A 26,949-nucleotide genomic window follows, 5' to 3' on the forward strand; every position below is an offset into this window, starting at 1 on the left:
ACACCATGTTAAAGGGTATACATAAAGGGGTGGATATAGTTGACTTTGATGTAATGATAAAAAAAAAAAAATCTAATCAAGTGGGTTAAATGGATCCAAGTAAGTGGATTAGTCTGATCTAAGAAAATGTACTGAGAAAGGAGGAGGCAGACAAGGGTAAATTACATTACAGGAAAAGACACAAAATCCTATTACAGCAGAGGGAAAGAAGGGAGGGGATGAGCATTGTTTGAACCTTACTCTCATCAGATTTGGCTCAAGAAGGGAATAACATAATCAGTTAGGTATAGAAATCTAACTTGCCCTATAGGCAGTAGGAGGGAAAAGGGGAAAGAAAAGGGAGGGAAGAAGGGAGGAAGAAGCAGTAAGGTAAAGGGGAAGAAAAGGGAAAGATAATAAAGAGGAGGGACTGAAGGAGGCAGTGGTCAAAAGCAAAACACTAGTGAGGGGGAAAGGAGAAAGGAGAAAGAAAAGCATAAATGGGGGAAAGGATGGAGAAAAAGACACAGATAGTAATCATAACTGTGAATGTGAATGGGATGAACTCTCCCATAAAACAGAAATGGATTGCAAATGGATTAAAAACCATAATCCTACAATATGTTGTTTACAGGAAACACATTTGAAAAAGAGTGACACACACAGGGTAAAGGTAAAAGGCTGGAGCAGAATATATTATGCTTCAGCTGAAGTAAAAAAAGCAGGGGTAGCAATCCTGATCTCAGACAAAGCAAAAGCAAAAATAGATCTAATCAAAAGAGATAAGGAAGGAAACTACATCCTGCTAAAAGGCACCATAGACAATGAAGTAATATCATTACTAAACATATATGCACCAAATGGTATAGCATCCAAATTCTTAGAGGAGAAGTTCAGGGAGTTACAGGAAGAAATAGACAGCAAAACTATACTAGTGGGGGACCTGAACCTCCCCTCTCTGACTAGATAAATCTAACCACAAAATAAACAAGAAAGAAGTTAAGGAGGTGAATAGAACATTAGAAAAGTTAGGTATGATAGACCTCTGGAGAAAACTGAATGGGGATAGAAAGGAATATACTTTTTTTGGCAGTACATGGCACATACACAAAAATTGACCATGTACTAGGGCATAAAAACCTCACAATCCAATGCAGAAAGGCAGAAATATTAAATGCATCCTTTTCAGATCATGATGCAATAAAAATTATATGTAATAAAGGGCCATGGAAAGATAGACTAAAAAATAATTGGAAACTAAATAATCTAATCCTAAAAAATGATTGGGTCAAACAACAAATCATAGAAACAATCAATAATTTCATTCAAGAGAATGACAATAATGAGACAACATACCAAAACTTATGGGATGCAGTGAAAGCAGTTCTTAGGGGAAGTTTTATATCTCTAAATGCTTACATAAATAAAATAGAAAAAGAGGAGATTAATGAATTGGGCATACAACTAAAAAAACTAGAAAAAGAACAAATTAAAAATCCTCAATAAACACCAAATTAGAAATATTGAAAACCAAAGGAAAAATTAATAAAATTGAAATTAAGAAAACTATTGAACTAATAAATAAAACTAAGAGCTGGTTTTATGAAAAAACAATAAAATAGATAAACCTTTGGTTAATTTAATTTAAAAAAAAGAAAGAAGAAAACCAAATTACTAGTATCAAGAATGAAAAGGTGAAGCTACCACCAAGGAAGAGGAAATTAAAACAATAATTAGGAATTATTTTGCCCAACTATATGCCAACAAATTTGACAATCTTAGTGAAATGGATACATATTTACAAAAATATAAATTGCCCAGATTAACAGAAGAGGAAGTAAAATACTTAAATAACCCCATCTCAGAAAAAGAAATTGAACAAGCCATTGATGAACTCCCTAGGAAAAAATCTCCAGGGCCAGATGGATTTACATGCAATTCTATCAAACATTTAAAGAACAATTAATTCCAATACTATATAGACTATTTGGGAAAATAGGTGAAGAAGGAGTCTTACCAAATTCTTTTTATGATACAAATATGGTGTGATACCTAAACCAGGAAGAGTCAAAATAGAGAAAGAAAATTATAGACCAATTTCTCTAATGAATATAGATGCAAAAATTTTAAAAAAATATAGCAAATAGATTACAGCAACTTATCACAAGAATAATACACTATGACCAGGTAGGATTTATACCAGGAATGCAGGGTTGGTTCAATATTAGGAAAACTATCAGCATAATTGAGCATATCAACACCAAAACCAACAGAAACCACATGATCATCTCAATAGATGCAGAAAAAGCTTTTGACAAAATACAACACCCATTCCTATTAAAAACACTAGAAAGCATAGGTATAAATGGAGTCTTCCTTAAAATAATAAATAGCATCTACCTAAAACCTTCAGCAAGCATTATATGTAATGGGGACAGCTAGAAGCATTTCCAATAAGATCGGGGTGAAACAAGGATGTCCATTATCACCACTGTTATTCAATATTACTGGAAATTTAGCTTTAGCAATAAGAGAAGAAAAAGAAATTGAAGGTATTAGAATAGGCAAAGAAGAAACAAAGCTATCACTCTTTGCAGATGACATGATGATATACTTAGAGAATCCTAGAGAATCAAGTAAAAAACTACTTGAAATAATAAACAACTTTAGCAAAGTTGCAGGCTATAAAATAAACCCACATAAATCATCAGCATTTCTATATATTACCAACAAAGCCCAACAGCAAGAGATAGAAAGAGAAATCCATTTAAACTTACTGTAGACATTATAAAATATTTAGGAGTCTACCTCTGAAACAAACCCAGGAACTCTATGAACACAATTACAAAACACTTTTCACACAAATAAAATCAGATCTAAATAATTGGAAAAACATCAGTTGCTCATGGGTAGGCCGAGCTAATATAATAAAAATGACAATTACCTAAGCTAATTTACTTATTCAGTGCCATACCAATCAAACTACCAAAAATTATTTTATAGAGTTAGAAAAAATAATAAGATTAATTTGGAAGAACAAAAGGTCCAGAATATCAAAGGAACTAATGAAAAGAAATGCAGGGGAAGGTGGCCTAGCAATTCCAGATCTTAAATTGTATTATAAAGCAGCAATCATCAAAACTGCTTGGTACTGGCTAAGAAATAGAGTGGTAGATCAGTGGAATAGGTTAAATATGCAAGACACAGTAGTCAATGACTATAGTAATCTATTATTTGATAAACCCAAAGACCCCTTCTGGGATAAGAACCCACTCTTTGAAAAAAACTGCTGGGAAAACTGGAAAAGAGTATGGCAGAAACTAGGCATAGACCCAAATCTCACACCATATACCAAAATAAAGTCAAAATGGGTTCAGATTAGATATAAAGGCTGATACTAAGCAAACTGGGAGAACAAGGAATAGTTTACCTATCAGATCTATGGAGAACAGAAGAATTCATGACCAAACAGGAGATAGAGAACATTATGAAAAGCAAAATGGATAATTTTGATTACATTAAATTGAAAAGTTTTTGCACAAAGCCAATGCAACTAAGATTAGAAGGAAGGTAGAAAATTGGGAAAGAATTTTTACAACCAGTCTCTCTGATAAGGGCCTCATTTCTAAAATATATAGAGAATTGACAAATTTATAAGAATACAAGCCATTCCCCAATTGATAAATGGTCAAAGGATATGAACAGACAGTTCTCAGATGAAGAAATTAAAGCCATCTATAGTCATATGAAAAAATGCTCTAAATCATATATTGATTAGAGAAATGCAAATCAAAACAACTCTGAGGTACCACATCACACCTATCAGATTGGCCAACATGACAAAACAGGAAAATGATAAATGTTGGAGAAGATGTGGGAAAATTGGAACACTAATGCATTGTTGGTGGAGTTGTGAAATGATCCAACCATTTTGGAGAACAATTTGGAACTATGCCCAAAGGGCTATAAAAATGTGCATACCCTTTGACTCAGCAATAGTACTTCTAGGGCTATATCCCAAAGAGATCATACAAATGGGAAAAGGACCCACATGTACAAAAATATTTATAGCAGCTCTTTTTGATGGTGGCAAAGAGTTGGAAATTGAAAGGATACCCATCAATTGGGGAATGGCTGAACAAGCTGTGGTATATGAATGTAATGGAATACTATTGTGCTATAAGAAATGATGAATGGGCTGACTTCAGAAAAACCTGGAAAGACTTGTATGGTTTGATGCTGAGTGAAGTGTGCAGAACCAAGAGAACTTTACACAATAACAGCCATGTGTGATGACTATATTGATATATTAACCCTTCTCAGCAATATAAGGATCTAAGACATCTCCAAAGGCCTCATGATGGAAAATACTATCCAGAAAGAAGAAAGAACTATGGAGTTTGAATGCAGATCGAAACATACTATTTGCTATTTTTTTTCTTCTGTTGTGTTTTGTTTCCTCTTTCTGGTGGTTCCTCCTATTGGTTCTAATTTTTACTTACAACATCACTAATGTGAAAAATATGTTTAATAGGAATGTATATGTCTAGCCTATATCAGACTGCATGCTGTCTTGGGGAGGGAGGTGGGAAGTGAAGGGGAGAAAAATTTAAAACTCAAAAGTTTATGGATGTGATTGTTGATAATTCAAAATAAATTAATTTTTTTTAAAAAAAGTTGTGTTCCTCTCTTCCAGCCCTGGAAAGGAGTCCATACTATATATAACAAGCCTTTGTCCAGTCCCAGATTATAGACCCAGAGTGTCTAACAACCAAGACTAGTAAACAGTGAATGATTAAGATTAGAGGAGTACAAAATGTACTTTCCTTCCTCTTCCTCCTATCAGGCCACTATCTTCCTCCTCAAACCTGACACAATACCTTGCTTTGCAACTCTCAGAGAAACCTATCATATAATATTGTATGTTATTGATATCTGTGTTTCATTCTACTACTGAATTCTTTTTTTTTCTGCTACTGAATTCTAAGATCTATAAGGGCAGAGCCTTTTTCTTACGTACACTCTATGTGTACTCTTATGTCCCCTAGCATGTGGGACACTGTTCTACAGATTATAGATTCCTTTTAATACACAGGGAAATCTCAAAAGTAAAAAAAATTCAATGCAGCTCAACTTAAAAAGCTTGTGTAATTTCTACTCCATTCACTCATTTGAACATATACTTGACATTTGCTACGTGCTAGGCACTATGGTAGACGTAGAAAGGAAAAAGACCTAGTGTCTACCCTCAAAGAGTTTACAATCTAGCAACTAGTTGCTATCATACAAGGAGAACAGTAAAATACAAAGGAGAAAAAAATGAGAAAGAGAGGCTTTATCAATGAAACAGAATTTAAATGAGGTTATGTCATCTTTTTTTAGACTAGGTCTCTCTATGTCACACAGGCTGAAAGAGAGGTAATATTCACATGCTCTACTGCTGATCTACATGGGCATTCTGACTCACTCTATTTTTCACCAGAGCTGACCTATTTCTCCCTGTGCAGCATGATGCCCCACTCCTGCTACCAGAGGCCCAACATATTGGTGCCAAACAGTGCAGAAAGTTGATTGGCCTTCACCAACTTCAGCTCAGAGCTTCCAAGCTCAAGCAATCCGCCAGCATCAGCTTCTCCAGCAGCAGGATTAAAAATATGCACCACCATACCCAGCCACATTAGCCTTCTGAAGAAAAATTAAGCCTCCAATAAACAAGGATCACAGTAAATTATGCATGACCAAAAAAAAAAGCCTACAAGGAAGAGAATAATAATATGCCAACTAAGCTTATAATTTAACTGACATGGATATTTACAAAAATGTAAAATATTCACAACTGAACAAAAAAGAGAAATTAATCCAATTTCAGAAAATAAAACTCAACAAGCCATAAATGAACTCCCAAAGAAAATAACCCCAGGCAAAGTAGGTTTACAAGTGCATCCTATCAAACATTCAAATAATAATTAATTCCAATATTATATAAATTATTTGCCAAAGTAAAGAAAGAAGATATTCTACCAACTCCTTTAATGAGTTAAATATAATCTTAAAACCAAACCCAAGAGAAATAAAGCTGAGAATGAAAACTATAGATCAATATATCTAATAAACATCAATGCAAAAATATTGAATAAAATATTAGCACCGAGGTTATATTCAATCAACCGACAAACATTTATTAAATATTTACTATATGCCAGACACTGTGCTAAGTGTTACGGATACAAAAAAGCTTTAAAAACATCCTTACCATCAAGGGGTGTATATTCTGATGGAGAAGACATGTAACTAGCTAGTTATATATGAGACATAGAGATTAGATAGAAGTAATCTGAAAGAAGGAAGGCATTAGTAGCTGGAGGGACCAAGAGAGGATTCATGCATTTGGTGAGATTTGAGCTAAGTGTTGAAGGAGGATAAGGAGGTGCAGGGGAAAGGGAAAGGGAGAGGGGACAGCACATCCCACAGAGAGTGGGAAAGCCAGTGTAAAGGCAGAGAGATGGGAGATGGAGTGTAGTATTTGAGGAATTGCAAGCAGACCAACGTAGCTATCAAAGTGCATGAAGGGGAGGAACATATGAGAAGACTGGAAAGCTAGGAAAGGTTCAGGTGCTTTGAATGAAGAGCTTTAAATGGCAAACAGGGAACTTATATTTGATCATAGAAGCAATAGAAAGCCCCTGGAGCCCATGAGCAGGGGAGTGACATTGGTAGTGGACCCATGCTATTGAAAAATCCTCTTGTCAGCTATATAAACTATTTGGAAAAACAGGGCAAAAAAGGAGTCCTACCAAATTCCTTTTATGATATATATGTAGGGCTGGTACTTAACAGGAAGAGCAAAAACAGAGAAAGAAAACCATAGTCCAATTTCCCTAATGAATATTGGCGCAAAAGTTTTAAATAAAATACTAGCAAGAAGATTACAGCAGTATATCACAAAGATCAGGGAGTATGACCAGATAGGATTTATACCAGGAATGAAGGACTGGTTCAATATTAGGAAAACTATCAGCATAATTGATGATAGCAATGACAAAATCAACAAAAAATCATATGGTTATTTCAATAGATGCACAAAAAGCTTTTAACATAATGCAACACTCATTCCTATTTAAAAAAAAAACACTAGAAAGCATAGAATAAATAGAGCTTTCCTTAAAATAATAAGTAGTATCTATCTAAAATTATCAGCAAACATTATCTATAATAAGAATAAGATAGAAGCCTTTCCAATAAGATCAAGGGTGAGGTAAGGATGCCCATTATCACCACTATAATTTTATATTATACTAAAAATACTAGCTATAGCAATAAGAGAAGAAAAAGAAATTGAAGCAATAAGAATAGGCAACAAAGAAACAGAACTATCACTCTTTGCAGATGAGATAATGATATACTTAGAGAATCCTAGAAAATCAACTAAAAAGCCAGTTGAAATAATTAACAACTTCAGCAAATTTGCAGGATATAAAATAAATCCACACATATCATCAGCATTTTTATACATTACAAACAAAGTCCAGGAAGAAGAGACGGAAAAGGAAATTCCACTTAAAATAACTGCAAACAATCTAAATCAACCTGCCAAGACAAACTCAGAACCTACATGAACACAATTATAAAACACTTTTCACCCAAATAAAGTCAGATCTAAACAAGTAGAGACATATTAATTGCTCATGGATAGGCCAAGCCAATACAATAAAGATGATAATTCCACCTAAAGTAATTTACTTATTCAGTGCCCACCAATAAAAATTCAAAAAAAAAGGTATTATATAGAGCTAGAAAAAAAATAATAACAAATTTCATCTGGAAGAACAAAAAGTCAAGAATATCAAAGGAATCAATGAAAAGAAAATGTGAAGGAAGTTGGCTTAACCATACCAGAACTCAAATTGTATTACAAAGTGGTCATCATCAAACCAGTTTGGCACGGGCTAAGAAATCTAGTGGAAGATCAGTAGACTAGATTAGGTACACAATACATGGTAGCAAATGACCATAGTAATCTTGTGTTTGATAAACCCAAAGATCCAAGATTTGGGGCCAAGAAATCACTCTTTTACAAATATTGCTGGGGAAACTGGAAAGCAGTTTGGCAGAAACTAGATATAGACCAACATCTCTCTCCATATATCAAGATAAGGTCAAAATGGGTACATCATTTAGACATGAAGGATGATATCATAAGAAAATTTGGGGATCATGGAATATTTTATCTGTCAGATTTATGTATAAGGGAATAATTGATGACCAAATGAGAGAAAGTGAGTATTATATGATGTAAAATGAATAATTTTGATTATATCAAATTAAAAACATTTTACACAAATAAAACCAATACAGCCAAGATTAGAAAGGAAGCAAGAAACTTGGGGCAAGGAGAGAATTTTACATATTTCTCTAATAAAGACTTCATTTCTCAAAAGTATGGAGAACTGAGCCAAATGTATAAGAATATGAGTCATTCCTCAATTAATAGTCAAAGAATATGAATAAGCAGTTTTCAGAAGAAAAAATCAAAGCTATCTATAGTCATATGAAAAAAAAAGTTCTCTAAATCACTATTGATTAGAGAAATGCAAAATAAAACAACTCCAAGATGACACCTCACACTTATCAGAGTGGCTGACAGAAAAGGAAAATGATAACCCCTGGAAGATGAGTGGAAAAATAGGAACACTAATGCAATTTTGGTGAAATTGTGAACTGTTCCAACCATTCTGGAGAACAATTTGCCAAGAGGGCTCTATTTGTGGTGGCAAAAAAAATTGGAAATCACGGGAATGCCCATCAATTGGGGAATGGCTGAATAAGTTGTGGTATGTGAGTGTGATAGAATACTATTGTGCTATAAGAAATGACAAGCAGGATGCTTTCAGAAAAACCTGGGAAGACTTACATGAATTGATGCAACGTGAAGTGAGAACAACCAGGAGAACATTGCATACAGTAACAACAATAGTGTATTATGATCAACTGTGAATGACTTAGCTATTATCAGCAATACAATGTTCTAAGACGATTCCAAAACACTCATGATGGAAAATGCCATCCACCCCCAGAGGAAGAACTAATGGAGTCTGAGTACAGATCAAAGTAGAGATCACTTTTTTTTGGTGTTTTTGGGGGGTTAATTTGTATTTTCTTTCACCAAATGATTAACATGGAAATATGTTTTGAATCACTGCATATGCATAACCTATATCAAATTGCTCACCTCCTCAAGGAAGTGGGAGGAGAGTGAGGGTGGGAGAGAATTTGGAACTCAACGTTTTAAAAGTAAATGTTAAAATTGCTTTTACATGTAATTTAAAAATAAAAGATTTTTTTATTAAAAAATAAATTTAGCTATTGCAACAACACAAGCAAAAGAAATTGAGCCAATAACCATAGGCAAATAAGAAATAAATTCTTTTTGTTTTCAAATTATATGACAGTTTGTAGGACCCTAAAGATTCAGTTAAAATAATAATTAAATAATTAACTTTATTTTAGTAAAGTATGGTATAAAACAAACCCACAAAAATCATCAACCTTTCCCCATGTTGCCAAAAAATACATCAGGAAGTGATAGAGAAGGAAATTCCATTCAAAATAACTACAGGATAGATAAAATATCTGGAAATTCACCCACCAAGACACACAGGAATGATATAGCTACAACCGCAAAACACCAACAAAAATAAAGGAAGACAAATAATTGGAGATATATATTAATGGCTCCTGATTAAATCATGAAAACATAATAAAAATTACCATGCTGGTTAATTAATTTATAGACTTAGTGCCATATCAATCAAACTAGTCAAAATAATAATAAGATTCATCTGGAACAGGAGTTCAGGAATCTCAAAGGAAAAATGAAAGAAAAAAAAAAGATAGACATGAGGGTAGGATACCAGTACCATATCTCAGACCATACTATAAATAGTTTTGATTATTGGGTAGAACACTATTAGACAAAATCCAGTGGAAAACGCTATAGAGCAGTCTGACTGAGATTAGATTTAAAAAAGCATTTCACACTATAAACTACAACTAGCTCCAAAATGATACATGACCAGCTTCCCTGGTTTCCTTCAAGTCTTAGATAAAAAGTATACTTTCATTAAGAAGCTTTTCCAGATCTCCCTTAATGCTTTAGCTTTCCTTCTGTTGATTATCTTTAATTTATCCTGTATATCAGGTATCCCAAAAGTCTTACTGAAGTTTTATGCCATTAAAGCTTAATAACATTTGTACATAGTTGTTTGCATGCTGTTTTCCCTATTAGACTAGGAGATCCTTGAGAACAGAGACTGTCTTTTGGCTTTCTTTGTATCCATGGAACATAGCATAGTCATAGTGTCTGGCAAGTAGAAGGTACTTAAATGCTTACTGACTGAATGAATGAATGAATGATAGTGACAGTGATACTAAAAGAGAATGTCAATGAAACACTAACAAATACAAAGAAGAAAGAGGAAGGGCATTCAGAAGGGAACATTCCATTATTACCGTGTTCGTTTTAATATATACTTTAAAAAAGTAATGGCTCGCAGTTTCAAGTACATCCTTTTTCTGTTCTCTGTATTAAAATGTTCTTGTTTGTTGATGCTTATTAAGTTCATAATAAAAAAAGAAAATTTAAATTTAAAAAGACAAGCCTGATATCATTAAAAAATTTTATAAACATTATGAAGTACTAAAATTGAATGGCTTGTTATAAAGTATGACTGTCTGGGAGGGGGAAAGGAGAGGGATATATAGAGAAATATAAATGATGCCAAAACAAAAGATATCAATAAAATTCATTTATGTGAAAGAAAAAGCACCTGAATAAACTGGGTCAGAATTTAGGAAATCAACATAATTTTCTCTGTTAATGAAGCTGTATTTGTCAATCAGTCAGCAAGCATGCATTTTAAGCACTTACTATGTGTGAGGCACTGTCCTACATGGTAGGAAGGTGGGGCAGCCCTTACTTAGATATATGCAAGATCTATACAGGGTAAATGGAGGCAGGCACTAGCAGTGGGAGATGAAGGGGACAAAGAAGGCCTTTTGCAGAAGTTAGGATTTGAGCTGAATCTTTTTTTTTAATTACACGTATGAAATCATGCAAAACATATTTCCTTATTATCCATATTGCAAAAAAAAGGCAAACAAAAATAAAGGGAGAAAATTATACTTCATTTTGTATCATCAGTTCTCTCTCTGGAAGTAGATAGCATTTTTTCCTCATGAGTCCTTTGGAATTGTCTAGAATCATTGTATTGATCACAGCAGCCAAGTCTTTCACAGTTGATCATCATTATAAGATTGTTGTTAACTATGCACAATGATTTCCCAGTTTTTCTCATTCACTTTGCATCAGTTCATAGAAGTCTTGTCATTTTTTTTTCCCGAAACCACTCCCTCGTCATTTCTTTTTTTTAATTTTTAATTTTTTAAAAATTTATTTATTTTTAGTTTTCAACATTTACCTCCACAAGATTTTGAGTTGAGTCTTGAAGAAAGCCTAGGAAGCCAGGAGGTAGAGGACAAGTATAGACTTTGGCATATCTAACCTTGAAGGGGTTGAGTTTTATAGGCCTAAGTGATAGTGTTGGATATGAGAGGTTAAGGTATGGGTCTTGCTATAGGACCAAGGGTACTTGTGCACAATCTGGGCAGCTACATCTTTATTTCATATCATTACTGCAGGGCAAAACCTTTTTGTCTCTTCTCACTATTATTCAATTCAATTTGATTCAACAAGCATTTATTAAGCCTCTGTTATGTTCAAGGCAATGTGCTAGGCACTAGGCATGCAACGACAATACAGGTAAATCCCTCCTCTTCTTGCCCTGAATAACATTTCCTTCCACCTATAAGTCAGTTGGACTCATTTAACTTATCCTATCCTTCAGCAGTAAAAGCAGATTATTAACTATGTTTAACAATGACAAAATGATACAGCCAAACCAGAATCACCCACTTTATTTATATTAAAGATCCAGCTGAGCTGCCACAGGATGGCCACAGTTTCCAAGCATCTAAATAGTATGGTGTCTGCTGACATATAAACAGAATCAGGAATGCCACAGAAAATAACTATTTAATGTGTACATAGTTCTTTATAGAGCCCCTCTTTCAAAAAGATATCATAGTCAACTCCTATCCAAAGTAAAGGAAGTGAGCCTTGGGGTATAATGGGCAGTAGAGGAAAACCATCAGGGAATGAAAAATTGGCTGCAATTTACCTGTTAATTGAATGTTTTGCTTATGCCTCTCATTGAGATTTGACTGCATATGATCTAACATATTTGCTCTCAGAACTTCCCCCAAGATAACTGAACCTCTGTCAGTGAGAAAAACTGTGATGAACAAGTAAAATGTCTCAGGACTAGAGAAGGCCAAATGGTATCCCAATTTTTAATAAAGGGAAGAGGATGAAATCTGAAACCATAAGTCAGTAAAGCTTGACATCAATTCCTGGCACAATTCTGGAACCTATTCCAAAGGAATGGTTTTTGAACATTTATAGAAGGGATAATAATCACCAGAAGTCAGCACTGTTTCATCAAGAAGTAGATTAACTTCAAGTCTCTTTTTATAGTATTACTAGCCTAATAGATTTGGGAACTGCTGTACACATGATTTATCTAGCTTTCTGCAAAACATTTGACAATTTCTCATGCTAGCCTTGCCCACAAGGATAGCCTCATACTATCTTCTCCATAAGATAGAAAGATGCATGTTAGATGATGCATCGTGGACCCCTTTTGCAGTCTGGTAAAGCCTATAAACACCCCCCCCCGGAAATAATGCTTTTAAATGCATGTAGTAAGACACATAGCATTGCGAAAGAAACCAACTATGTTGAAAAAGTCATATATATACATATATGTACTTTTCAAAAAAGTTCACAAACCTCAAGTTGAACCCCTTCTCTAGAAAAAGCTATATTTAATGGGGACTATATATATATATATATATATATATATATATATATATATATATATATATATATATAACCTGTAGGAGAATTCATTATTCAATAATGCATATACCTATCTAATATAAATTGAAATGGCTAGCATATAAAATCATTATGGGATTATCAACAACATACAAACCTATGTATAATGATGGCTATGTAATAAAAAACAGAATCATTAACAATAATCCTAAATACAAAAATCACATCATCATTCTAATAGTTAACAATCCTAAAACCAGGAGGAGCATGGACTTCTCAACTCCTGGCAGGAAGACAGACTGGAAAGAGAAAGAGAAACCTAGAGGGAGAGAGAAAAGAGAGAAAGGGAGCAGAGCTCACACAGTCATTCAGATACAGAAGAACAAACAAGGCCGGATAAAAATAACAGACCAGAGCCCTACTGAGCCTCCGAAAGGGAAGGAGAGAAAAGGAGCAGAGACACCAGGCTCTTGCTCCCTCCACAGCCAAAAGTAAGACAGAGAACTAGAACAAAGCTTGTCTTCACATTGAGCACAGCCCAGTGGATGTGGACGGTTACATGTTGCAGTGGATAAAGCTTTGGGCCTGGAGTCAGGAAGAATTCAAAGGTGACTTCAGCCACTTACTAGCTGTCTGATCCTGAGCAAGTCACTTCACCTCTGTTTCTCTTAGTTTTCTCATCTGTAAAATGCAAATAATAATACCACCTATCTACCAGAGCTGTCATGAGGATCAGATGAGGTAATGATTGTAAAGGGCTTAGCACAGTGCCCAGCATTTAGGAAGCACCATATAAATATTAGTTTTATTATTACAATTATTGCCAGTCACTAGGGAAGAAAAGAGGAAAAGTAAACATACATCTGCTATGCACTGCTCCCCTAGAAGGCCACAAACAAGAAAAGAAGAGGAAGCCATGTCAATGACCAAATTTCAGAAGCCCTGCCTTCTACTTCTAGTCAATTGAGATCTCATAGTCAATCAAGTGTGCCTTCTCAGGTCCACTTCCTTGGAGGTTATGCAATGATGATACACATAGGCAGTTCTGAAAGAAAGAAAGAAATCAGTTTGGATGGGTATCTGACCTCCATTAAGTGAACAAAGATTTATTCCCCACCCACACTCCTCAGACCCACAGCATTGAACTGAGGGTCCTGCCCCATGTCTATAACAAAGAGCCATCTCTTCAGTTGTATGGGGAACATTCCCTACTAGAAGAAGCTAGATAGGGAAGGTATTGGTTTTTTTCTAGCTCCCTCATCCCCATTCAAACAGCCAGAAGGCATCAACCTTTAACTGATTTTGCAAGGGTCAGGAGAGCTTGGACAACAGATTTTGCAAGGGATAGGAGAGCTTGGTGTTCTGTAACACTCTGGTTCAGAAATTCAACATTACAAGTACAAGCCCCAGCTTTCATGTGACATTTCATGTGAAAAGGAGCTGACAGATTTTATGGAGTACAAACTCAAAATGAGTCAAAAAATGTGACATAGCAGCCAGCCAGACCTAGGCTGAATTAAGAGAGGTGTGGTATCTAAAAAGGAGGTGACAGTCCTGCTGCTTTTCAGCTCATATCTCAAGCAGTGTGTTGTCATGAGCTTTGCATTGACTGAAGGCCTTTGTTATCCAAGTCCTTCATTTGGAAAATAAATCTAAAGTACAGTAATCAGGATAGTGATGGCAGGAGAGACTATGCTATGCAAAGATTAATTGAAGGAAATAGGGACGTTCAGCCTGGGAAGAATATATTTGATGGGGAAGCACAAGAGATCTGTCTGAGTATTTGAAGGGCTGTCACAAAGAAGGATCCTCTTTTGTCTTGACCTCAAAGGACAATGTGAGGAAGTTACAGAGAGCCCGATTTAGGCTCGGTGTATGGAAAGACTTTGTAACAATTAGAGCTGTCCAGAAGCGGAATGGGCCACCTTGGGAGGCTGTGGGTTTGCCAAAGGTCTTCAAACGAATGCTGGATGACAGTTGTCAGGGATGTCTTAGAGAGGATGTGGGTGTTAAGACCTGGGTTGTACCATACAGCCTCAAAGCTCCCCAACCAACTTGAATATTATGTCAATATTGTTAGCCCTATTTGCCTGATAAAGAAGTAATATCAAAAGTTGAGGTTCCTGTTACAGTTACTGCCTTAGAAGAAGGGAAACACTTCATAAAGTACTTCAGATGCATACAAGCTACTAAGTGCAAGATGTAACCTTTTTGTCTACATTTTGCACAGTTCTAGCATTTTCTACAATACCAGGCAAGAATAATTATGAGAACTGCTGATTCCTCTCCTCTAAAGAAAAACAGATGTGCCTGGCCAAGCCAATTAAACCTCCCAACAAACGATGAATCACACACACAAGAGCCAGGACCTAGAGTTTCTCAATACTACTTTGGGCTTTTTAACCACAAATTCTAAGACTGCTACCTAAACTTCCTCATATACAGATAAACCATTCTCTGCCTCAGAAGAACTGTATTTGGCCAGTCTCAAAATCCCAAGCAGTGTTCTCCTTTTAAAATCTATATTAAGTAGCTTATGCATAATTACCAACCCTATCACAAAGGAAATTTCCAAGCGCTCTCACCAAGGAGCATACCTTGCTCATACTTGTTCGCTGCTCACTCTTTTGTTTTTTCCAAAATGTGCCAAGGTGTCCATTTACCTGCATGTTGCTGACTCCGAGGTACAGGAAAAATGAAAGCCAGAGGAGGGGCGTGGAATCAAACCCAGGTCTCTCATTAGACTATACTACCAGTTTTTCTGGGGGGGGGGGGAGCTCCTGAGGTAAAGGGATAACTTGTTTAAAATCTCCTGTCCCCACACCCCATATCCCATCACTTAACCACATCTCTGTTCCAAGATTTTTTTAGATAAATCCACCAGGGAGAAAATGAAGGTGTGGGAGTGAATAACAGGCTGAACAGGAAGCCTATAGAATTCCTGAACTGAGACATTGCATGATGAGGCAGGCTGTGCTGTCTTCTTTCAGGTAACTTTAAAAAGTCATATTTCCTCTTTAATGAGGCTCAGCCTTCAAGTCTGTGATGTGAATGAACTAGGCACTGTATAGTGACAATGCACCAGTTTCTCCCATTCCAATACCTAATAGGAACAAATGTGTAATTGCATAGTTCACTGATTTAACAGCTCTTAGTGCATTTGATGAATAGCCCCTTTATATTTTCGATTCATGGACTTTTACAGCACATAATGAAAGTCAGAGATGTGCTGTTTCATGGCGCAAAACTTGCCAGATGAGGACAAGCTACTTTCCAGGTGGGGTAGGAAACCATAGTGGGGAGACCTTAGAAAATCTTGCCACAACAGATTAGGCCCTTTCAATCCACCATAGAGCTATCTCTCGGATTCCATCTTTTCCTTGTTAGCCAATATGTAGCTCAAGAAGGTCCAGCTGCCCAAAGCAGTATGGCCTTGCAACCCAATCCATCAAAAGAGCAGTCACATATAAAATGAGTTGAGAGGGCTGGTGCTTCTAACACCCCCAGCTATTCTTTCTCCTGGTAGATTAGGTTACCAAAGCCTTGATAGAATTATAGAATTGAACTGAAAGGATCCTTAGAGCTCATCCAATCCACCCTCTCATTTTATATAGAGGAAAATGGAGAACCAGGCAGGGAAAGTGTTCACAAAGATAATAAGTGCCAGTGCTGGGACTCAAAAGTCAGTTTTGTTTAGGTTTAGATTCTTGTCTGTGAACTGGCACTCAGCCAATACATCACCATTTTTAGCTATATAATCCACCTTAGCACCCTTGCCGTTGTTGTTCAGCTGTTTTTCAACTGTTTCCAATTCTTCATGACCCCATTTAGGATTCTCTCAGCAAAGATACTGGAGTGGTTTGCCATTTCCTTCTCCAGCTTACAGATAAGGAAACTGAGATAAACTGGATAAAATGACTTGCCCAGGGTGACACAGCTAACAAATATCTGAGGCTGGATTTGAACTCAGAAAATTCCTGACTCCAGGCCTAGTACTCTATTCACTGCATCACCTAACACCCAAGGTAGTAGTGAGTCCAAGGAAAGTGACATGGGTGAATTTAGGCCTAACAATGTTTTATAACACTCTCATGAAGGACAAATTATATCAATGAAAAGAAACAGGGAAGTAGTTTGCACTCTGACTAAGTATTCTGGTGTTTGTAGTTTGGGTTCATCTTGCTAGCCAAGAAGTCATATGCAAAGAAATCATGGAGAGACTACAGGATGAGTCCTGGAATAGTTTTGCCCAGGAAGGTAAATACATTTGAACAATTAGACAGGTAAATGACGATCAAGTGCTTACTATCTAATAATGGAGAGAAGAGACAAATGTCCCTGCAGAATCCCTCTATCTCTGAGAATCACAGAGGGAGAGAGAAAAGAAGGGTGATCCTCAGTGTGGTTTGGTTTTATTTTATTTCATTTGGAGAGGGAAAAAAAAGAAAAGACATAAATACAATTAGCAAAGAAATGAGGAAGAGGGGAACTTAATATTTATTATAATTAGGTTGTACTAGAAAAATAGTACATGGACATGGAGGTGGGTTAAGGGGAGCAGGCATGTCATGAATCTCACCTTCTGATCTAAACCAAATGAGTGTTGAATAGACATATACATACATACACGCACGCATGCATACACAATTTGATGTAGAAATTCATTAAATTGAAGAGGAAAATAGGCAGGGACAGGGAGGACATGGAGGGTGAGCTAGGAGTGGGAGGGTAGAGATGGGGGAAAAAGATTCATCAGTAAAATAAATTTCAATGAGTATAGGGTAGCTCATAAAGTTGGGATAAAAAAAAAAGATAGGATCTAAGAACCAGTGGTCTGAGCCTAGGTTGGATGAAAAGAGGAGAGACAGAGGAATGATGATGATGTTCGGTATTTATCAGTGTCTGGCTCTTTGTGACCCTGTTTGGGGTTTTCTTGGCAAAAATACTGGAGTATTTTGCTATTTCCTTCTCCAGCTTATTTTACAGATGAGGAAACTGAGGCAAATGGTGTTAAGTGACTTGCCCAAGGTCACACAGCTAGTAAGTGTCTGATGACAGATTTGAATTCATGAATATGAGTCTTCCTGACTCCAGTCCTGGCAGTCTTTATACTGTGCCACCTAGCCACCTCTAGGCAGAAGAGTAGGATCAAATCACTTAAGGGCAGTTAGGTGGCACAGTGGCTAGAACACTGGGCCTATAAAATAAAGACAATAATAGCACTTACCTTCCAGGTTGTTGTGAGGATCAAATGAGATAATATTTGTACAGCACTTAGCACAGTGCGTACAACACAGTAGGTGCTCTATAAATCCTAGCTATTATTATAATGATTTCTTATAAATTATTGATCTTTTCCCCTTTCTTTATGTACCTTCTTTTTCTTTGTGAAGAAGGGGACAGGGTAAAAGAGAAGAAAGATTAAAGAAATATGATTGAAGGAAAAATACAATAAACAATCTTATAAATAAAGCTTAGACGGCATCACAGGTTGCCATACATAGCTTTTGTAAGAAAATGGGATCATAGTATTACAGATTGAGAGCAAGAAGGGACCTTAGAGGCCAACACCCCCTTCTTTTTACATAAAATAAAAACAGGCTTAGGGAGATAAAATTACTTGGCCAAGGTCATACTACTAGTAAATGGCAGCCATAGCTTTTCCCTGTATGTAGCAATGCCAAAGATGGACATCGAATTACTACACATAGACTTCTCTCAATTCCCACTCAGGAGGCCTCAGTTTGAGCATCTCAGACAAGCAAAAAAAAAAAAGACTCAAATCAGGCGTTACCCCAAGAACATTGAGCTAAAGCTGCTTCCCTGTGTCACTGATTATTATTACTGTTATTATTTTACATAACGAACTTAACATTCCAAAAGGAACAAAAGCATTCAAGAGGTGCCATGGAAATGATCATGCTGGAGAAAAAACACTTGCATTCATATAGCATTTCAAGTTTCACAAGTTAAAAGACACCCAATACTTTCAAAAAGGATGGGCCTGGGCCTCCATTAATTACTTCACAATTTTGCCTTTGTCCTTCTCCTTATAAATTATGGTGACGCTACTTCAAACTTGTATTAAGCACTTTTTCATTTTTCATCTTGTGACCTCAGGGCTCACAATGCCTTATACATGGGTGCTGACCAGTGCTCACTAAGCACACTGCTTGGCACACAGTAAGCACTTAATAAATGCTTATTAGTAAACTGGAGTTGAGTTCAATTTCTGTGGTACTTTTCCAGTCCTATTGTGTCTGTAGCTGGACCTTCTCAACCCCTCACAATGGGAGTGAAGTGAGAAGAGGAAGAAAAAAAAGAAAAAGAAAATGAGGAAAAGGAGAAGTGGAAGAGATTTTACCCTGCTCACCTCACTCCTGTCCCCCAGTCCTCACTGTAGTCCTCTTCACCAACATATACATGTATATATATATATATACATATATATATATACACACACATATACATACACACATAAATACATATATATTATATGTGTGTGCATGTATGTATATGTGTGTGTACATGTGTGCATATATATACACATATACATATATACATAATTTTTTTCTTATACTCCTATTGTGATCTTGTACTTTTCCTCTATGGTGATCTCTAAGTGATAGGTCCCCAACCCCTACTGGACACATCCTGCAGAAAAGGGAATGCTAAAATAATTTGTGCTAATGTAATAATTACTATTTATGTGTCACCTCCAGAGGGTAATACATTTGCATTTAATAATAGTCTTCTCTAGGCAATACCTTAACCCAAAGGCATGAATTTAAATGGTGAGAATTTCAGACCCCACAGGACCAATAGGGTCACTCTTCAAATCATTCCATGTGCAGAATGTAAATATTTGGGGAATGAAAATAAGGAAATGGAGGGACGAAGCATGGAAAGGAGTCAGGGGCATCCTTTTATAGGCAGCAGCTCCTTTCAGAACTAATATGACTTTCAGGAGATATCTCCTCCTATTTCTCTTACCAGGGAAGATAAAATAATGATGGCTTGTATTTATGCAGAATTTTATAGTTTACAAAGTGGTTTCCTTATCAACCCTGTGAGGTAAGTAGCTCTTTTTATCTCCAAATTATAAGGGAGAAAACTTAGTCACGTGGTATTGAAGTGACATGCTAAGCTAAAGATTGCAAAAAACTGGTACTCAAACTCAGGTATTTCATTGTCATCATGCCATAAAAATCTATTATTTATTAAACCATCAGTAAGAGAGCTACCAAATGACATTCTCGTGATCAACGATGACATTCATACAATACAATGGCTGTGTTGATTTGATGACTGCGCCCTAGGTGGGGAGGGGAGAAAGCTCACACAGTGACAGAGCAAATGGCAAAAAAAAAAACTATGAGAGGATGCAATAAAAACTGAATATATAGCCCTTGTCTTTGGCAAACTTTTCAAAATGTACCTTCAGAAGAAAAAGGAAGGAAAGGGAAGGAGTAGTTATTAAACTCCTACTATGTGCCAGGCACTGTAATAAGAACGCCACAAATATTATCTCATTTGATCCTCACGACCACTCTGTGAAGTAGGTGTCATTATTATCCCCATTTTACAGTTGAAGAAACTAAGGCAGACAAAGTGACTTGTCCAGGATTAGTAAGTATCTGTAGCCAGTTTTGAACTCAAGTTTTCCTGACTCCAGACCCAATGCTCTACCTAGCTGCTGCCACCTAGCAGACTTTACTCCTTGAAAAATAGAAAGGTATATTAACCTGTGTGAAATAAACCATGAAGGTAGCTGCAGCATCTGAGAGGCAGGCACCCACAAAGTGACAGGAAGGACTATGGAGACTTGTGAGCTAAATATAACAATAGAAAATGTAATAGGGCTAAATATAAATTCCTGCACTTGGTTTTAAAAAGAAAACTATAAATATAAAGGTGGGGAAGGATCACTAGGTAACAATTTGTGAAAATGATCTGAAAGTTTTAGTGGATTGCAAGCTCAATAGTTTTCAATAGTGTGAAATAGTAGCCAAAAATCTAACATGATTTATTTTTAAATAGAACCTGTTGATAATCATTGGTATACGAAGGTTTTCATGAATAGAAGCATAGTTTCCAGAACTAGAAAGACAGTGAGTAGCCCTTCTTTACTGTGGCCTGGTCAGGCAACATCTGGAACAGTGCTAGTATTCTGAAAGCCACATTTTAGGAAGGACATTGACAAATTGGAATGGGTCCAGAGGAGGATAACTAGGTTTGTGAAGGAAGCCAGAGATAGTGTCATACATGGAGGAACTGAGGATAGTTAGCCAGAAGAAAAGATAATAAAGGCTAATGATATATGCCCTCAAATATTTGAAGGGACATCATGTGGAAAATAAATTATACTTGTTCTACTTTGCATTAGAAGGCAGAACTGGGAGTACAGAGTGAAATTACAAAGAAGCAAATCCTGACTCAATGTAAGGAATTACTTCTTAATAATCAACATGAATAAATCATAGAATGAGCTCCCTCAGAAGACAATGGTAGCTCAAACCTTTATTGGAGATGAAACTTTCAAGTAAAGCTGGATAATCATTTCTCAGGGATATTGTCAAGGGGATTCATATTCAAGTATATGTTGGACTAAATTACCTGTAAGGTTCCTTCCCAGTCTGAATCCTTTCTCAATTATTTCATTGGCATGCATGAGTTCAATTATCCTCACTATGTAGATTACTCCCTAGGTTCTCTTCTGAGCTTTAGTCTTTTATCACCAGCGGGCTTTTGAACATCTCCCACTACAAGTCCATACACATCTCAAACTCAAGATATCTGGACTTACATTTTCCTCCAAAACTCATGTCTCTTTAATTCCCCTATTTCTGTTAAGGGCATTACCATCCTTTCAGTCGCCCAAGTTGCTAAATTCAAAGTCGTCTTCAACACTTCACTTTCATTCATCCTCCATATTCAATCAGTTGTCAAATCTTGTCATTTCTACCAATATAATATCTCTTCCACATGATCCCTTCTCTATACATGTGGCTACCTACCCTAGTCTAGGCTTTTATCGTCATATCATCATCAGCTATTCTGACATTCACTTAATTGTTCTCTCTGCCTCCAATCTATCACTATGCAGCTGTTAAACTGATATTACTAACATACAGGTCTTACCATATCTCTCCCCAAAGTGTTGTCAACAGGGTAAAATAAAAACACCTCTGTCTTGCATTTAAGCCCTACATAAGATAGCAACAACCTATCTTTCCAGATTGATCCCATTATGCTCCTCCATTAGTCATTCATAATCAAACTTGCCTACTTGACATGCTCCATATATGGCAATCCTACATCACAGGAGTTAGGGGCATGGTGCCCCTGTGATCTAGAAAATCTGTGCAAAAATTTTTGGTTCTACCTTTATACCAGTGAAGAACTTTGAATTTTTTCTTTTTCTTTTATGGGGTGTTTACAGCACCTTATTGTAAAAATTGGGTCGATATTACATAATACTATACATCTTTTTATGCATTTCTGAGTTTCTAAACTTTTTCTGTGTCATCTGCTGGCCTTCAAGTGTCATCTGCAGCTTCTACAAAGCTCCAAAACAAATTTCCATTTAATTTCTAATCCTACCAGCAATATATCAAAACTGCGATGGGGAAAGTTGCAGTGTGGAAGGGATAACTATTGTTTCTCTCACTTTCGTGGCTTATAATGAATCTTTCTCCCATACTTGGATGATACTACTCCCTCTTGACCTCCACTTATTGAAATCTCTTGTTCCTTTTAAGGCTCAGAGGCTTCCTTCTGCAATAAATCTCTCCGATCCTGATCCTCCCATTTAATCCCCTTCCCCTTCCCTCAAAAAAAAAATGTTTTGTTATTTACTTTGTAAATAGTTTTATCTTGACTTATCTGTGTATCTATAGAACGCAAAGTCTGGAAGGACCAGGTTGTTTCATTTTTGAATTGTATCATTAGAGCCTAGCACAGTCCCATTTACATAATAGGTATTTGATAAATGCTCATGAATGAATAGGATTATAATATTCTCTAACTTTTCATTGATTCTTTAAACAACTTTGGGAAATTTTTTCCCCGAGGCTTTTATGTCTTTATCTCTAAACAGGATTCTATGCCTATTAACCTACATCATCTAGAACAGAATTTCAATGATTTTTTTTAAACTGGAAGGATCTTTAGAGATTATCTAATCCCACTTCTTCATTTTACAAAAAGGAAAACTGAGGAAGAGATCAGTGAAATGACTTGCCCAAAGTCACACATCTGGTTAGTGACTGAAGAAGTAAAGCCATAGTCTCCTAATACCCAATTCCATGCCCTTTTTACATCCATGGTGTCTAATTTAGAGTTTCTAATATTTGAAGTTACATTAGATTATCTCAAGAAATTATATCCCCAATTTCTTAAAATGACTTAAATTCTGAGGGTAGCATTACAAGTGTTAAAATGTTAGAATCACTAACCCAGATGTGTGGATTAAGGATAGAAAGTAGAAAGATATATAAAAACACAAAAATTCTGTATAAACATCACACACACACACACACACACACACACACACACACACACACACACACACACACACTCCTTGGTCTTCCTGGCTTTGAGAAAGGCTTTCTATCTAATAATCCACACTGCTTTTCATATAAATACTATTATGACATTTTTGATCTATTGCTTCCCTTGTATCGGTTCTTAACTTTTTTCTATAACCTAAAGATATTTTCCCACTCATTGCATTTTTCCTTCTTCCTCCCAATTCTGCATGCTGAAAGATGAATACTTTCACTTCCATCCCATTTGTAAGGGTGAAGGAGATCAATGAAATTGACTACCCGTTACTAATTACAAATGCAGTTCTGCAGCTATTGAACCCAGTGACATCATTTCAGAGAAATTTTGATGATGTAATTATGGGGTGAGGAAAACATTGCTACAGCAAAAAATAAAAATAAAGTCCAAAGGAATAAACTTTTCAATTTACAATTCCTGATGATTTTGAAGAAATGGGCTTCCATCCCAAGATTATTCAAAGGGAGAAATCAATTTTTTTTCTTCATATGGATTCAATCATATATCCCACCAATGTATGGTATATCATCCAAGACCGCCCCCCAAACTTATCACTTTAAGAAGGGCAAGGAATATCTATTTAGAATACCAATCACTGCTAGGAATTCAGAAAAGGAATTGAGCTGCTACCATGTGTGTTTGTTCATGGGACAGATGCTAAAGTCTAATACCACATGATCCAATTAGCATAGCTCTCGAAAGAACATCATTCTTGGGTATGATTACACCATCTGTCCTAAAAGTAGTCATAATTCATGATCAGATAAGCACCAGACCCCATTTGGCACATCTAATAAAGTGGTTCTGTCTTCTCAGTTGGGTTCTGGCCATGTGTGGGCAGTATTTTGACATTTTCAAATGAAATATGGACTGTAGTGAAAATCACATAAACTTGGGAGGTGATGTGAGTTAGAGGAAGAATAGAATATTCTGAAACATTCTAAGGGGTGTAACTAGGAGACTAATAGGATAATGTAGAATGTATTTTCAGAAATCAGATCCAAAAAGGTGAAGAGCTATTATATTGTGATTTCCTTTCCCTAAAGAGATGAGTGGAGACCCCAAGATTTGATTTACTTAAAACAATACCTGTCAAGGACTCAGAAAATATATGGTGTATATATAGTTAAGGGTCAGACAGAGTGATATAATACATTTTCCTGTTTTTAATTTCTACTATTCTGCAAAATACATAACTTTTAAAAGTACACCAGGGATGTATAATCATAGAGATTTATAGCTAGAGATCATCTTGTCCCACCTCCTTATTTTACAGAGGGGGAAACAGAGATGCCAAAAGATGAAATGACTTGTCTAAAGTAACAAGTTAGTGTCAGAGCCATGGTTAGAATTCAGCTTCTGATTCCCCGTCCAGCCTTCTTTCTACTACACCATATCACTTATATGCATGCACATACACACTGTGACAGGAGCAATGTCCTAACCTCTGCCCCTCCAAGCAAGTTAGGCTATTTTCCTCTTATATGGTATTAAGACCATCCTTGAGACTTGGTCGGCTCAAGGGACTAAAGGTTCAAACTGTCGATATCACCTCCTTATCTCCTGAATGTAAAACACCCAAGATGAAGTCCAGGCATTCTCTGATGCTTGGCCAGTGGAAAATGACTGACAAAGAACTTCCCTCAGCTGAATTAACTAAGGTGCCCTAAATGCCTGTCCTTGCTGTATCTCATTCTCCAGTTATGGCTAAGTAAATCTCTTTTTGTTAACTGTTGAGTGATCTCTGAATGTCTCATTTTGTTCTAAAATCACCTGACCTGAGTCAGATTCATACATGATCTCCACCAAAGTCCACCTATATCTCATGATGGTACAGAGATAAACCTGGGTTATTGAAAGTTATGAAAACAAAGGCAAATCCTGGTAAGTCTTAGCAACCTGGAAAGGCTTCAAGTATAGGCCCATTGAAGGACTGTATGGCATCTAAAGCTAGACAGATAGCTAAGGACCTAGATGCTCTTCATCATAAAACTGGCTAGTAGGGGATAATTTTCTCTGCCTGACAATTTATATGGCCCTCTAAGGCTTAGATCAAGGGCTCTTAATCTGAGGTCCATGAACTTGAATAGAAAAAAAAAACTACATCTTCATTTTCACTCACCTCTAACTGAAATTTAGCATTTTCTTCAAATGTTTTTCTGAGAAAGGGTCAATGGGCATCACCAGATATTGCCAAGAGGTCCCATGACACTTGCTAAAGATGGTTAAGAACCTAGCACTTAGAGAGTTTTTTGATGTGCATTAATGGACAGAGTACTGACACCAAAGAAATCATGTATCCTTTAAGTATTGAGATCAACATAAATACAGTCACATATATCTATACTATCTTTACTCATCATATGTGGTCCTTACCCAAAAATGCCTCAACTAGATTCTGGTTCATTGAGAATGAGACAGAGTGAGGAATTGTTAAGATGAAACCTAGTGTGACTGCATAAAATGTTTTTTTTTCATTCTAAAGTTTGGTGCAAATGATTTTAAAAGTATCTGTTTTATAAAACTCATATTTCTACCTTGCATTAGAAAGGATAAATCAGAAAGTGACTACATGTATGCCAAATGTAGCCTCAATTTCAAGAATATCTATATAGAAAGTTTCATTTGCAGAACCTCCCTATTTGCAGATAAAAGTGCCCCTGATTAAATTTGAGGAAACTCAAGCCACTCAAAATCATTAAATCTTGAGATAAGGAGAATAAATAAATGACTGTAAAAGTGTTAACTATTTCTCCTGCCTCTCTCCAGCCTTTGAAATCATTGAAGTAGTTTCTCTTAGATTAAATATCTTTTTTTCAAGCATTCATTGACATTGGTTTCAATTAATTAAGAAGTAATGGGAAAGTTTTTAATTAAACACTATGAGCCAGACATTGTACTAAGCACTAGAGATAAAAATACAAAGGTAGAGCTATTGCTTAACCTCAAGGTGCCAACATTTAATAGGACAAAACAACATCTAGTAAGTGGTGATCTGAGAAAGGAGTTTTGGTCTGGGAAGTAGGGGTAGGAGGAGGGAAAGGGAAGGGCCTAAGCTTTTATATAGAGCCTACTATGTGTCAAGCACATAAGTGGTTTTTACAGATAGTATCTCATTGATTCTCACAAATGACCATGGGAAGGAAGTGCTACTATTACTTCCATTTTACAGTTAAGGAAACGGAGGCAAACAGAGGTTAAGTGACTTGCCCAGAGTCACACAACCAGTAAGAGTCTAAAGGAAGATTTGGACTCAGGACCCTCTGAATCAAGATCCAATGCTCTATACACTGTGCCATCGGCTTTCTCAGAGGGATAGTAAATTAAGCCCTAGTGAGGATGATTGACATGCACTTTCTTAAAGCAACAGCAGTATTAAATTAATTAGATGATAGATAGATAGATAGATGATAGATAGATAGATAGATAGATAGATAGATAGATAGATA

General features: G+C 36.2%; 1 pseudogene; it reads right to left on the reverse strand.

Annotated features, from left to right (window-relative positions):
* LOC110192324 (creatine kinase B-type pseudogene) overlaps nucleotides 1–26,949 on the reverse strand; it is a 198,337-nt pseudogene that overhangs the window by 9,071 nt on the left and 162,317 nt on the right.

The sequence above is a fragment of the Phascolarctos cinereus genome, unplaced genomic scaffold (assembly GCF_003287225.1).
Source record: "Phascolarctos cinereus isolate Bilbo 61053 unplaced genomic scaffold, phaCin_HiC Scaffold_3;HRSCAF=262, whole genome shotgun sequence".
Taxonomy (NCBI): Eukaryota; Metazoa; Chordata; class Mammalia; order Diprotodontia; family Phascolarctidae; genus Phascolarctos; species Phascolarctos cinereus.